The sequence below is a fragment of the Balaenoptera ricei genome, chromosome 19 (genome assembly GCF_028023285.1).
Source record: "Balaenoptera ricei isolate mBalRic1 chromosome 19, mBalRic1.hap2, whole genome shotgun sequence".
In the NCBI taxonomy this organism is placed as follows: domain Eukaryota; kingdom Metazoa; phylum Chordata; class Mammalia; order Artiodactyla; family Balaenopteridae; genus Balaenoptera; species Balaenoptera ricei.
The window spans coordinates 44,894,472-44,906,863 of NC_082657.1; positions in this window are offsets into that span (position 1 = coordinate 44,894,472).

The window sequence follows — 12,392 nt, forward strand, 5'->3', positions numbered from 1 at the left end:
TCATTTGTGTCATATTTTAGATTCCACATATAAGTGATATCATATGGTATTTGTCTTTCTCTTTCTGACTTACTTTGCTTAGTATGATAATCTCTAGGTCCATCCATGTAGCTGCAAATGGCATTATTTCATTCTTTTCATGGCTGAGTAATATTCCATTGTGTATATAGGTAGATAGATAGATATAGATATAGATATAGATATACACACCACATCTTTATCCATTCATCTGTCAATGGACATTTAGGTTGTTTCCATGTCTTGATTATTGTGAATAGTGCTGCTATGAACATAGGGGTGCTTATATCTTTTCGAATTATAGTTTTGTCCAGATATATGCCCAGGAGTGGGATTGCCAGATCACATGGCAACTCTATTTTTAGTTTTTTGAGGCACCTCCATACTGTTCTCCATAGTAGCTGCACCAATTTACTTTTCCCACCAACAGTGTAGGAGGGTTCCCTTTTCTCCACACCCTCTCCAGCATTTGTTATTTGCAGACTTTTTTTTTTAAATAAATTTATTTATTTTATTTATTTATTTTTGGCTGTGTTGGGTCTTCGTTGCTGTGCGTGGGCTTTCTCTAGTTGCAGCGAGCGGGGGCTACTCTTCGTTGTGGCGCAGAGGCTTCAGTAGTTGTGGCACGCGGGCTCAGTAGTTGTGGCTCGTGGGATCTAGAGTGCAGGCTCAGTAGTTGTGGCACACGGGCTTAGTTGCTCCTCGGCATGTGGGATCTTCCCGGACCAGGACTTGAACCTGTGTCCCCTGCATTGGCAGGAGGATTCTTAACCACTGCGCCACCAGGGAAGTCCCTGCAGACTTTTTAATGATGGCCATTCTGACCGGTGTGACCTTTACCTGCTACAAGTTTACCCAATGCCCCAGTGGGTAAACTTGGGTACCTCGTTGTAGTTTTGATTTGCATTTCTCTAATAATTAGCAATGTTGAGCATCTTTTCATGTGCATATTGGCCACCTGTATGTCTTCTTGGGAGAAAAGTCTATTTAGGTCTTCCAGGCTGGTGTCTCTTAAGCCCTCAGCTGGAGGGGGTCCCACTGTGATCAGGACCCCCTAGGTGGGAGAGTCATGTTTGTTGCATGAATGCCAGTGCTTGCCGTTCTCCCATTCATTCGAGAACTATTTGAGCACATGCTGCATGACCAGCACTATGCCAAGGGGTCTATACTTCAAGGCTTGGTCAGAGGCTGTGGTGACCTGAAGCTCCTGATTTCTGGGGTCAGCCAGGCTTCATGGGCTTGCCTGTTGCCAATGAAAGTGTAGGCTGGGGTCAAGCCAGAGAGAGCAGAGCATGGTGCAGGGCCAGCTGGTGGATGGAACAGCCCTTCCCCTGACTGTAAGGGGGCTCAGGCCCAGAGAGACTCCTTCCCCCTTGGGCCTTGCTCTAACTCCCTCTTCCTCTCCCCCCACAGGCCTCCCCTTCAGTGCTGGTAATGGGCCCTTTATTGGGGTCCCCAGAACATCTGAGCTGTGGCTGGAGTGCTCACCTGAAATTTCACAAAAGGGACAGGGAAAACAAATAGGCTCAGCCAATCTGACTCATAGGATGTGACTTGCAGTTTGGATGCATGGGCCCCTCCAAGGTGGCAAAGGCCATCCTAAACACCAACCTCAACCCATTCTAAAGACATATACAACCCCCAGTGTCCAAATCTCACTATCGTGGCCTCTCTTGTTGCGGAGCACAGGCTCCAGACGCGCAGGCTCAGTAGTTGTGGCTCACGGGCCCAGTTGCTCCACGGCATGTGGGATCTTCCCAGACCAGGGCTCGAACCCGTGTCCCCTGCATTAGCAGGCAGATTCTCAACCACTGCGCCACCAGAGAAGCCCCTGGAAGTGTTTTATATCTTGAATGTTTTATATCTGAGTGGTGGTCACACGGGTTTCCTTTTCATTGTGGGTTCTTCCCTGACTTTGGACTTTGGCATGATTCTTATTCGTACTTGAATCTCTCTCATTGCACCTCTCCTCAAATCAACTCATGTCGTTTGAAGAGTTCTTCAGACCACAGACCAAAAATCAACCCTTGGAGATGGTGGCAGTGGGTGCCAGGAGAAGGGTACCTATTGTCTGGGTCAGTGGCATTGAAAATGGTCGTTTCCCCAGCTTGCTATCATTATATGTGTTTGTCTTGTCTCTTGTGACACTTGTTTTCTTCCCTGTCCTTGGGGGGGTGTCTTCAAGCTGTTGACTTCTGGGATTTGCAGATTTCACAATGTGATCCTACTTATTTTTTTGTCTGTAGGTTATTTCTCCAGGGGAAAAGACAGTAATTTCCTAAAATCCATATGAACGTAAAGAAAAGCAGTTTGTTACTGGTTGTTGGTGGGTTTTTTTTAATAGTGCAAAATAAAAATAGTAAAGAAAAAAATGGTATCAATGAGGTGACAGCAGTTGTAATGAACAGAAAGCTTGATTCAAACTGTCTTAAATTATAAACATAATTTATTGGCTCATCTAATTGAACAGTCCAGAAATAGCGCTGGTTTCAGATGAAGTTTGATACAATGCCTTTTGATTTTATAAGGAGTTGATGTGGCAGACACAGCCGGTTGCCTTCCTAATACCTATTCCCCCCTCCTCCAAAAAAGAAGGCCACTTTTGTTTGGGGAAGTGCCTAGTTAAACAGACTAACTTTCTCAGATTCCCTAAGAGTTCATGGTGTCCCTGGGATACATTGTGACCCACAAGACTTACGTTGAGGCCTTCTAGGAAAGTTGCTTCTCTGGCAGAGGTGTCTTCCTTTTCTGCTTCTTTTCCCTTCAACTTCCTGCTGAGAATGTGAGTATAATGCTTAGAGCTGTAGCAGCCAACTTGTGACCTTAAGGCAATGAGGCAACAACCTTGAGAATGGACTAGCTAGCTAAAGATGGTAGACAAGGGAAGCAGAGCATGCCTCCGTGACATTGTAAAGCAGTTGCACCAACCCTGGTCTGCCCACCTCCTGATATCTTATTGCATGAGACAAACATGAAACAAATATTTGTTTAAGCTACTGTTAGGTTTTTCTCTTACTTGAGACTAACCACATTCCCAACTGATATCTTCAATTTCTTTACATCTCTTGTGTACATCTTTTGTGGTAAATGCTTCATTCTAAGGCTTGTTTCCCTTTGTAGACACAAACTGGCTTCCAGCAGCCTCAGAAGCCTCCTGCTTCCTCGCTTGCATCCTACAGGAGAGAGTCATCTTTATCCTAGAATTCCCTGGTCCTGGTTCTGAAAATCCTGCTGGCGTCTACTGCTGGAGTCTGTGGCTGGAGAACTCACGGTGAGTTCCTCTGATCTGGGCAGGGCCTGATGGTCCTCCCTTGACCCTAGCTGAGCCCTTACAGACCCTGAGCATCCCTAAGATCAGCCTGTGAGTGACAAATGTCCTGACCTCCAGGGGCCTTGCCTCGTCTGTGGCCTTGGAGGTAGAGTATCACATGGGACAGCACCTTCTGCCAAGGTCAGGGCCAAAAATCTGCCCTTGTGAGCCAGGTTTGGCTTTTGGCTTGGGTGGGTGTTGACTCTGGGCAAATTGCCAGCCCAGAAAAGAATGATTTTGGGTGTGAGATCTCATTCTTCCTCAGCATAGCCTTGAAAGCATGTGCTCAGGGTGTTTTGTTGCTAAGATAGCAGTTGGGCTGTGTTCGAGTGGTCCAGAGAGAGCTTAAACTGCAGAGGGTCTGGGTGTCATAACAGTCTTATCTGAGGTCACAAAGTTTGTAAGTGGTGGAGCTGAGAGCCAAACTGAGAAGTGTGACACTCCACTGAAACCCCTCGCAACCAACCATGATGCTAAGACACAATGACACTTAGGGTCATATATATATATATAAATTTTTTTTTTTTAACTCGACTTTTTTAAAAAATATTTATTTATTTATTTTGACTGCGCCAGGTCTTAGTTGCAGCACGTGGGATCTTCTTTTTTTTTTTTTTAGTTGTGGCATGCGGACTTCTTAGTTGCAGCATGCGAACTCTTAGTTGTGACAAGCAGGATCTAGTTCTCCAACCAGGGATCAAACCCAGGCCCCCTACATTGGGAGCATGGAGTCTTACCCACTGGACCACCTGGGAAGTCCCTATATGTATTTTCAACGCAGATCTCCTTTGATTGCATTATAAGTACACAGGAATATTCTGCAGTTCCACAAAGAAATGTGCTTTCTCCCGTTTTCCCTGAAGCGCATGACTCTTTGACCTCTCTTTTATTGTTATACTTATTTTGGAGATATGAGTACAGAGAAGTAGTTCTCAACTTCAGCACTGGCAATGGTTCAGGAGTAAGACGAAAATCCACACACAGGCTCAATACTGGGGAGGTGTGGGGCGTGCTTGGCCTGAAAGGGGAAGCCATTGACACCAGGTGGAGATGCAGCCCCAGTGTTGCCAGAGCTTCAGATGTTTCAAGAGAAAAGCCAGAAAACTGAATTTTTATATGTTGCTTCAATGCTGGCTCAAAAAAGCATTGTGCAGGTTCTCAAGTTCTCACTTCCAGTGTAATGGGAGAGAATTTCTGTCCTGGCAGTGGTTCTAGCCTGAAGTGCTGTGAGAACAGCAGTCAAGATTTCCTTCTTCCTGCACTACTGGTAGGAGGAAGGAAATACCACCTGGAGGAGGTGGTATTGGTATTTAAAGAGGGTTCCTAAAGGTGGATGGAGCGTTCTGAAAGGAAGAAGGTAGGGAGTGACGTCAGTACAGCTTTTGCCCAGTTGTTCATCACAGGAATGCTACTGGGCCCTGCATCACAACCCCCTGTCCCCCACTTGTCCACACCCTCAGCTTCCTGGTTCCAGCCTCGAGGGGTTCAGCCCACGTCTGCCCTTCAGTTTTCTTCTTCCTGGGAACCAAGGAACAGCTGACGAGGCCCAAGGTGTCCTCCCATGGCTTCCCAGCGAACTGGGCTGGGGCCTGCTCCCTGGGGTTGGCAAAGGGAACCACTAGCTCTTGGGGCCTTCCCCTTGGACTCAGAAGGTAAGGCAGCAGAAAGAAGGGAGGAGGGCCTGAGGATTCCCCACTGGGTGAGAGTCACCCTCCCCAGGCCATGCCTACTTTTCAGAAAGGGTAAGCCAACTAGGCTGGCTGCCTGGACCCCATACTTAGGTGGGCGAGGTGTTGGGGGCAGCTACCTTCTACCTTGTGAACTACATCGTCATCCAATTTCAGCATCATAAATAGCACAGCAACCTCATCTTATGGGCCCCCTGATGTGATGCAATAATCACCAATATAATATTCTTACCAAAATTGTTTAACGTGAATCTAATCTTGAGGAAGCAGTCAGGTAAATCCAGAATATGGTGCTAACAGGGAACTATATCCAATCTCCTGGGATAAACCATAATGGAAAAGAATATTAAAAAAAAGAATGTGTATATGTATGTAAAACTGAGTCACTTTGCTGTACAGCAGAGATTGGCACAGCACTGTAAATCAACTACACTTCAATAAGAAAGATAATAATACAATATGGAAACAGAATGAGGTGCTAAAACTGGCCTGAACTGTTACAAAAAGTAATCAGACAAAAAGGCTGAGTATGGGGTAGAGAATACTCTTCTATATTAAAAGAGACTAAAAAGACCTAACAACGAAACATGTGAACCTTGCCTCCTGAACTGAAATAAAAATACTGTAAAGGCATTCTTGAGACCAGTAGGGATGACACGACTGAATGGCTGCTTATTTCGTTGGATGTCATGTGGCGCTCTAATGGTGTAGAGTTGGGTCTCTCAGCCTCAACACTTTGGAGACAGATAATTCTCTCTTCTGGGACTTTAGCAGCATTTCTGGCCCCTGCCCGCTAGGTGTCAGGAGCACCGCACCCGTTCAGGTGCAACAAGCTGAAAAGTCAGAGACGGTTTAGAATTAGCAATGAAGGTTGCATCACATCATGAATTTACTAAAGAAGCACCTTAAAATGGTTAAATGGTGAATTTTATGATACGTGAATTTTTTCTCAATAAAAAATGTCTCCGTTTGACATTGTCAAATAATCCCTGGGGGACAAAATCACCCCAGCTGAAACCACTGGTGCAGAGAGTACACTGCTGGGTGGGAAGGTTGGTGGGAGGGAGCGGGGCAGGAGAGGGAATGCAGGCCGAAGGATTGGGGAGGGAAATGTCTTGTTTGTAACTTACTTTCAAAGAGCAAATGTGGTAAAATGTTAACCGTTAGTGACACTAGGTGACAGGTGTGTGGGTTGTTCATTTGACTATTCTGTCAGCTTTCTATAGACTAATTTTTTTTCAAAACCAAAAGAAAAGAATTCAATTTGAAATTTTCTGCTTACAACATCCCAACGGACCCATGACAGGTGCCAACTGTGCAGCCTCCCTTCAGGTACCGTTACCGTAAGTGCCTACATTGGTTGAGTTGCTCACATTCTTCTTGCTCCGAGGGAAGACTCTTTCCTTATCTCGCACACCTCTCTCTCCTCTCTCTCTCTGTCTTGCTCCCTTGCTCCCTTTCTCTGTCCCTCCTGCCCTATGTCACTCTAAGACTCCCTGAATATTTTGGCCCGTGCTGCACACTATGGAGAGAAAAGCATCCTATGAACCGTCATACACTCAGACTGGTGCTGATGATACGCTCTGTCAGTTCCTTTGTGGTGAGTATTCTCTCCTGTGGTAGCTTTAAAACACGGTCACAAAACTCTTTAGCGCTTGTTCATTTAGAGACAGGGGTCTATGACCCCTCTCCTTGAATATGGACTCTGCAACTACTTAACCAATAAAATATGGTGGAAGTGACACTGTACTAGTTTCCAGATCCAGGCCTTAGAAAACTAGCATCTGCCATTTTCTGTCTCCTTTGAGATACTGCTCTTGGAACTCAGCTGTCACGCTGTGAGGAAGCCCAAGCCACCCTGTGGAGAGGCACATGTGGAGACAAGCAGCATACAGCACCAACTTGAAAGCCATGTGAGTGAGTTATCTTGGAAGTGGATTCTCCTGCCCCAGCTGTGTGTGTTAGGGGTTAGGGGTGCGGGGTGCAGAGCTGAGATGTGCCTGCTGAGCTCTGCTCATTTTGTAGATTCATGAGCAAACTTCATGGTTGCTGTGTTTCTAAGTCACTAATCTTTGGAGTGGTTTGTTTGCAGTGATAGGTAACTGATGCATCCCCTACTGGGGGGAAGGGCTTTAAAGGCAGGAAGTGGGCCAGCCCTCTAGCCCCATAGCTAGGACCTAGGTCAGCACTTGTTCCTTCAACAAGTATTTATTGAGTAGTCACCAAGTGCTAGACACTATACCAGGGATTGAGGAGTTAGCAGTGAATGAGGTGGACCTCCGCTGGCTCGGGGGCACAGCTCAGGCACAGTAATGAGACAACTATAGCCTCAGCTTGAGAAAGGGGAAGGGAGAACTGTCTTCCTGGGGGGGAGTATTTCTAAGCTGAGACCTGACTCAGGAAAAGGAGTCACCCATGCAGAGAAGCAGGGAAAGGGCAGATGGAACACCATGTGCCAGTTCTGGGTAAGGTTGCCAGATTTGGCAAATAAAAAAAAAAAAAATTAACACCCAGTTAAATTTGAACTTCAGATAAACAATGAGTACTTTTTTAGTATATACATATACCCCGTGCAATATTGGGGACATTCTTTTTTTTTTTCCCCCCCCAGCTTATGTATTTATTTATTTATTTTTATATTTATTTTTGACTGTGTTGGGTCTTCGTTTCTGTGCGAGGGCTTTCTCTAGTTGTGGCAAGCGGGGGCCACTCTTCATCGCGGTGTGCGGGCCTCTCACTATCGTGACCTCTCTTGTTGTGGAGCACAGGCTCCAGACGCACAGGCTCAGTAGTTGTGGCTCACGGGCCTAGTTGCTCCGCGGCATGTGGGATCTTCCCAGACCAGGGCTCGAACCCGTGTTCCCTGCATTAGCAGGCAGATTCTCAACCACTACACCACCAGGGAAGCCCCGGGGACATTCTTATACTAAAAAGTTATTCATTATTTATTTGAATTTCAAGTTTAATTGGGAGTCCTGTATTTTCTGGCAACCCTAGTTCTAGGGCAAAAAAAAGAGAGGAGAAAAAAAACCTCTTGATTTCAAGGGACTGTTCAGGAAGCTGGATGTAGCACACAGACAAACAAGGCCTGGCATGAGGGGTAAAGCTGAGCAGGAACAGCGTCAGAAAAGGTCAGCTTGGGACTTCCCTGGTGGTGCAGTGGTTAAGAATCCGCCTGCCAATGCAGGGGACACAGGTTCAAGCCCTGGTCCGGGAAGATCCCACATGCCATGGAGCAACTAAACCCGTGCGCCACAACTACTGAGCCTGCGCTCTAGAGCCTGCAAGCCACAACTACTGAGCCCGCCTGCCACAACTACTGAAGCCCGCGTGCCTAGAGCCCATGCTCTGCAACAAAGAGAAGCCAACACAATGAGAAGCCCGCGCACCGCGTCGAAGAGTAGCCCCCACTCGCCGCAACTAGAGAAAGCCTGTGTGCAGCAATGAAAACCCAACGCAGGGCTTCCCTGGTGGCGTAGTGGTTGAGAATCTGCCTGCCAATGCAGGGGACACGGGTTCGAGCCCTGGCCTGGGAAGATCCCACATGCCGCGGAGCAACTAGGCCCGTGAGCCACAACTACTGAGCCTGCGCGTCTGGAGCTTGTGCTCCGCAACAAGAGAGGCCGCGACAGTGAGAGGCCCGCACACTGCGATGAAGAGTGGCCCCTGCTCGCCGCAACTAGAGAAAGCCCTCGCACAGAAACGGAGACCCAAAACAGCCAAAAATAAATAGATAAATAAATAAATAAAATTAAATTTAAAAAATTTAAAAAAAGAAAGAAAACCCAATGCAGCCATAAATAAATAAATAAATAAAATTTTTTTAAAAATAAAGAAAAGGTCAGCTTGCCAAGGTCCATTCTGAGTTTCACCCTGAAGCAGTGGGGAGCCATGGGAGGGTTTGGAGCAGGCGAGTGACAGTTAGTTTTGTGTTTTAGATATTCCGGGCTCCCATGTGAGAGGGATGGGAGCCTCTAGGCAGGGGAACCAGGAGGAGTCTGTTGCCCTGCAGTGCTCATACTCTGCATTGTTACCACAAAGCCATGAGAATGTTGCTGGACTAATCCCCCACTTTATATTTTTCTTTTCTACAATGTAAGTGTTTTAAGCTATAAATTTCTCCCTAATCACTGCCTCAGTATATCCCACAAGTTTTGATATGTTTAGTTTTTATTATCACTTCATTCAGAATATTTTCTAATTTCCCTTGAAATGTCTCCTCTGACCTATGGATTCTTTATGTGTGTTGTATGATTTCCAAATATTTGAGATTTTTCTGTGAATCTCATCGTTATTCATTTTCATTTCCTTCCGCCGTGGTCATAGAACATACTTGGCACATTCTTTGAATTTCATGAATATCGTTTGATGGGTGAACATATGGTCTATCATGGTGAAGGTAGCACGTTTGCTGGAAAAGAGAGTGAACGCTGCAGCTGTTGAGTTTAGTGTTCATAAACGTCTGTTACAGTCAGGGTAGTTGACAATGTTCTTCTCTTCTTCTATGTATTTCCTTATTATTTAGTCCAGCTATTTTATTCTTTGATGTGTGGGGTATAAAAGTCTTCAATGATTATTATAGATTGGTCTAGTTCTTCCCTTTTCTGTCAATTTTTTTCTTCAAATATTTTGAAGCTCTGTTACTACATATACACACATGTATGATTATTATGGCTTCCCAGTGAATGATTTTATCCATATGGATTTCCCTGTTTAGCTTGGATAACACCCATTCTCTTGAAGTCCACCACGTCTGATATGACTATTGCCACTGCAGCTTTCCTAGGCTCACTGTCAGCTTGGCATATCTTTATCCATTCTTTACTTCTACCTTATTTATGTCTTTATATTTAAAGTGAGCGTAATTATAGACAGCATATAGTTGGGTCTTACTTTTCTGTTCATTGGAGAATCTCTGCCCTTGACTTGGCATTGTAGTACATTTACATCTAATTATTACTCATATTATTGATATGGTTGATTTAGTTCCATGATTTTACTATTCACTTTCTGTTTTTCCACTGTTTTTGTGCCTCTGTTCCTGTTTGGGTTTTGGAGGTAGAATATAAAATTCTCTTGTATTCTCACTGTTCCATTTATCAGGTGATGTGTAAGGTTGCTAATTTCGAGTGATTTCTAGAACAAGAGTGGACTCTGCAGCAGGTCCAGGCTACAGTATGAGCAGTCCTGCCGCTTATGTCAAACAATCAGGTAGATTCCATCACAGAGAAAGATGCTGTGGGGAGCCTTGGGCAAGCCCCAACAGGAGAGTCACAGGGACTCTCTTCTACAACATTAGAAGAGAAATTGCTGACCTTGGTTATTGACTGAGTTCATGACTGTGGGTCATCATGTGACCATGTGGCTAGACCTGCTCGTCATGAACTGGGTGCTGGCCAACGCACAAAATCATTAGGTTGGCCAGGCCAAGCAGCGAGTCCATCATTAATTAGATGTTGTATATCCCAGATCAAGCTTAGGCAGATCCAAATAGTATAAGTAATCTCTATCAACAGGTGGCTCAAACACCAATGTCTCCTAACACTGTTGCACTGATGCCTCTCGCTCATCTCACACCCACGCATCAGGTGGGATACCCAGCAAACGGCTAATAGAGGGAGAAAGCCCAAGCTTGGTTCAAGGACGTGTTGTTTTGGTGTGAAAGAAACAAACTGAAAATGAACTGCTCTTGCATTGCACCCCCAGCTGTGGGGGGAAATCTTCCCAGTGGAGAAAAGTTTGAGCAGTGCACCTAGACAGAGGTGAAAGCAGGACCTGCTTCACAGGCCTGAGAGCTGTTTAGTCACACAGGGCAACCTGCTCGAAAGGGTCCCACACTTGTTTAATGCCCTGCTGTCGCCACCTTGAAATTCATAATCATTCTGAACAAGGTGCTCTGCATTTTTATTTTGCGCTGAATCCCATAAAATATGTCCTGGGTAAAAGGTTCCAAGACCAGTGTAGAATAGCAGAATAGGGGACCCACAGTAGATAAGACTACCTTGACTAGTATGTGCCATGATACCCAAGTGTGTGTGTGTGTGTGTGTGTGTGTGTGTGTGTGTGTGTGTGCATACAGCCATATGGTACTTATTAGGTCCTCAAAAATGATGAGTATTGTTACTCTATGTTATTGATGTTGACTATGAGGACGATAAGAGTTATTGGACTCCTCCAGCATAGTTTTTCAAACTTTGTTTAACCCTGGTTAATTCACTGTCCACAAGCCATCCTTCTGTTTTGTTGCACTGAAAGGAAAACAATGAAAAAATGCAAAGCATTTTTTATTCAAGCAGTGCCTTTGATAACCCTCAGGAATTTAACACAAATACATACCTAGCCTTTCAAACACCCACTAAGATTTTTGGACACCCTCATTCAACCCCCATCCAACCAGTTGCATCAGCGGTCCCTAAAATCCCACCCCACACCCCTCCCAGCTGCCACAGATTCTCTCAGAATTCACATGGACCGGCACCCACACTCACCCAGGTCATCTGGGTGAGTGTGGGTGATGTCTGTACAATTCCCCACCAGTTCAATGTGAAAACTCCTGCCAGGGACAGCTGATGTGCAAGCTGCAAACCCTATCATTTTCACTCGAAAATTTTTATCACAAATTAGAAATTATGCATGTGTGTGATTTCTAGTGCCTATGAAGGATGAGAAGGCTTGGCATCTTGAAAGGGCATTAGATACATTCCTACAGTGTTCTAGATTTCCAGGGAGAGCCAGAGGTTGTGATTATGTGGAAGCTTAGCAAGGAAACAAAGGTGATTCTCTGCTGTTGTGGAGTCTGGAGGTTGGGGATCTGAAAACTCTGAAAGCTCTGAAAACGCCTTAAGGTGAGGCCCTGGGGATACAAGGGCCCTGGTTTAAGGAGGGCTGCCTATGTCAAGGGGAAAACCAGCAATTCCACCGCCTCTCGTGATACAACAAATCTGGGGTTTTAGATTTTAAAAAGCCAGGGCCAAGAGAGGATGGGGATGAAGGACGGTGTCACCTGCTCCTTTCACATTTTCTGCAAGAAAGAAATCCCTGTGGAGAATCCTGGCTCAGTAAATGAGTCACTGGCTTTATAAGCCAAGAGAGATTGGAAAGCAGATTCCAGGAAACAAGCAAGGAGGAAGCTTGGGGAAGGTTTTCAGCTTTAGTGTGAAACTGTCAAGTCTCTATGCTCTTGTGGGAACTCAAGGAGAAAAACAACAGTAAGAAAGACTAGAGAAATAGCAAGGGACCAGACAGGGCTCAAGTGAGAGCCTGGGCATTTGGGCAATTTGGAATGACTGATGGAACCAGCTCTGCAAATTATCCAGGCAGTTTCAGAGAGGGAGAAAATACCCCAGTGTTCCAAGGCCTACAGTCATTCCTAATCC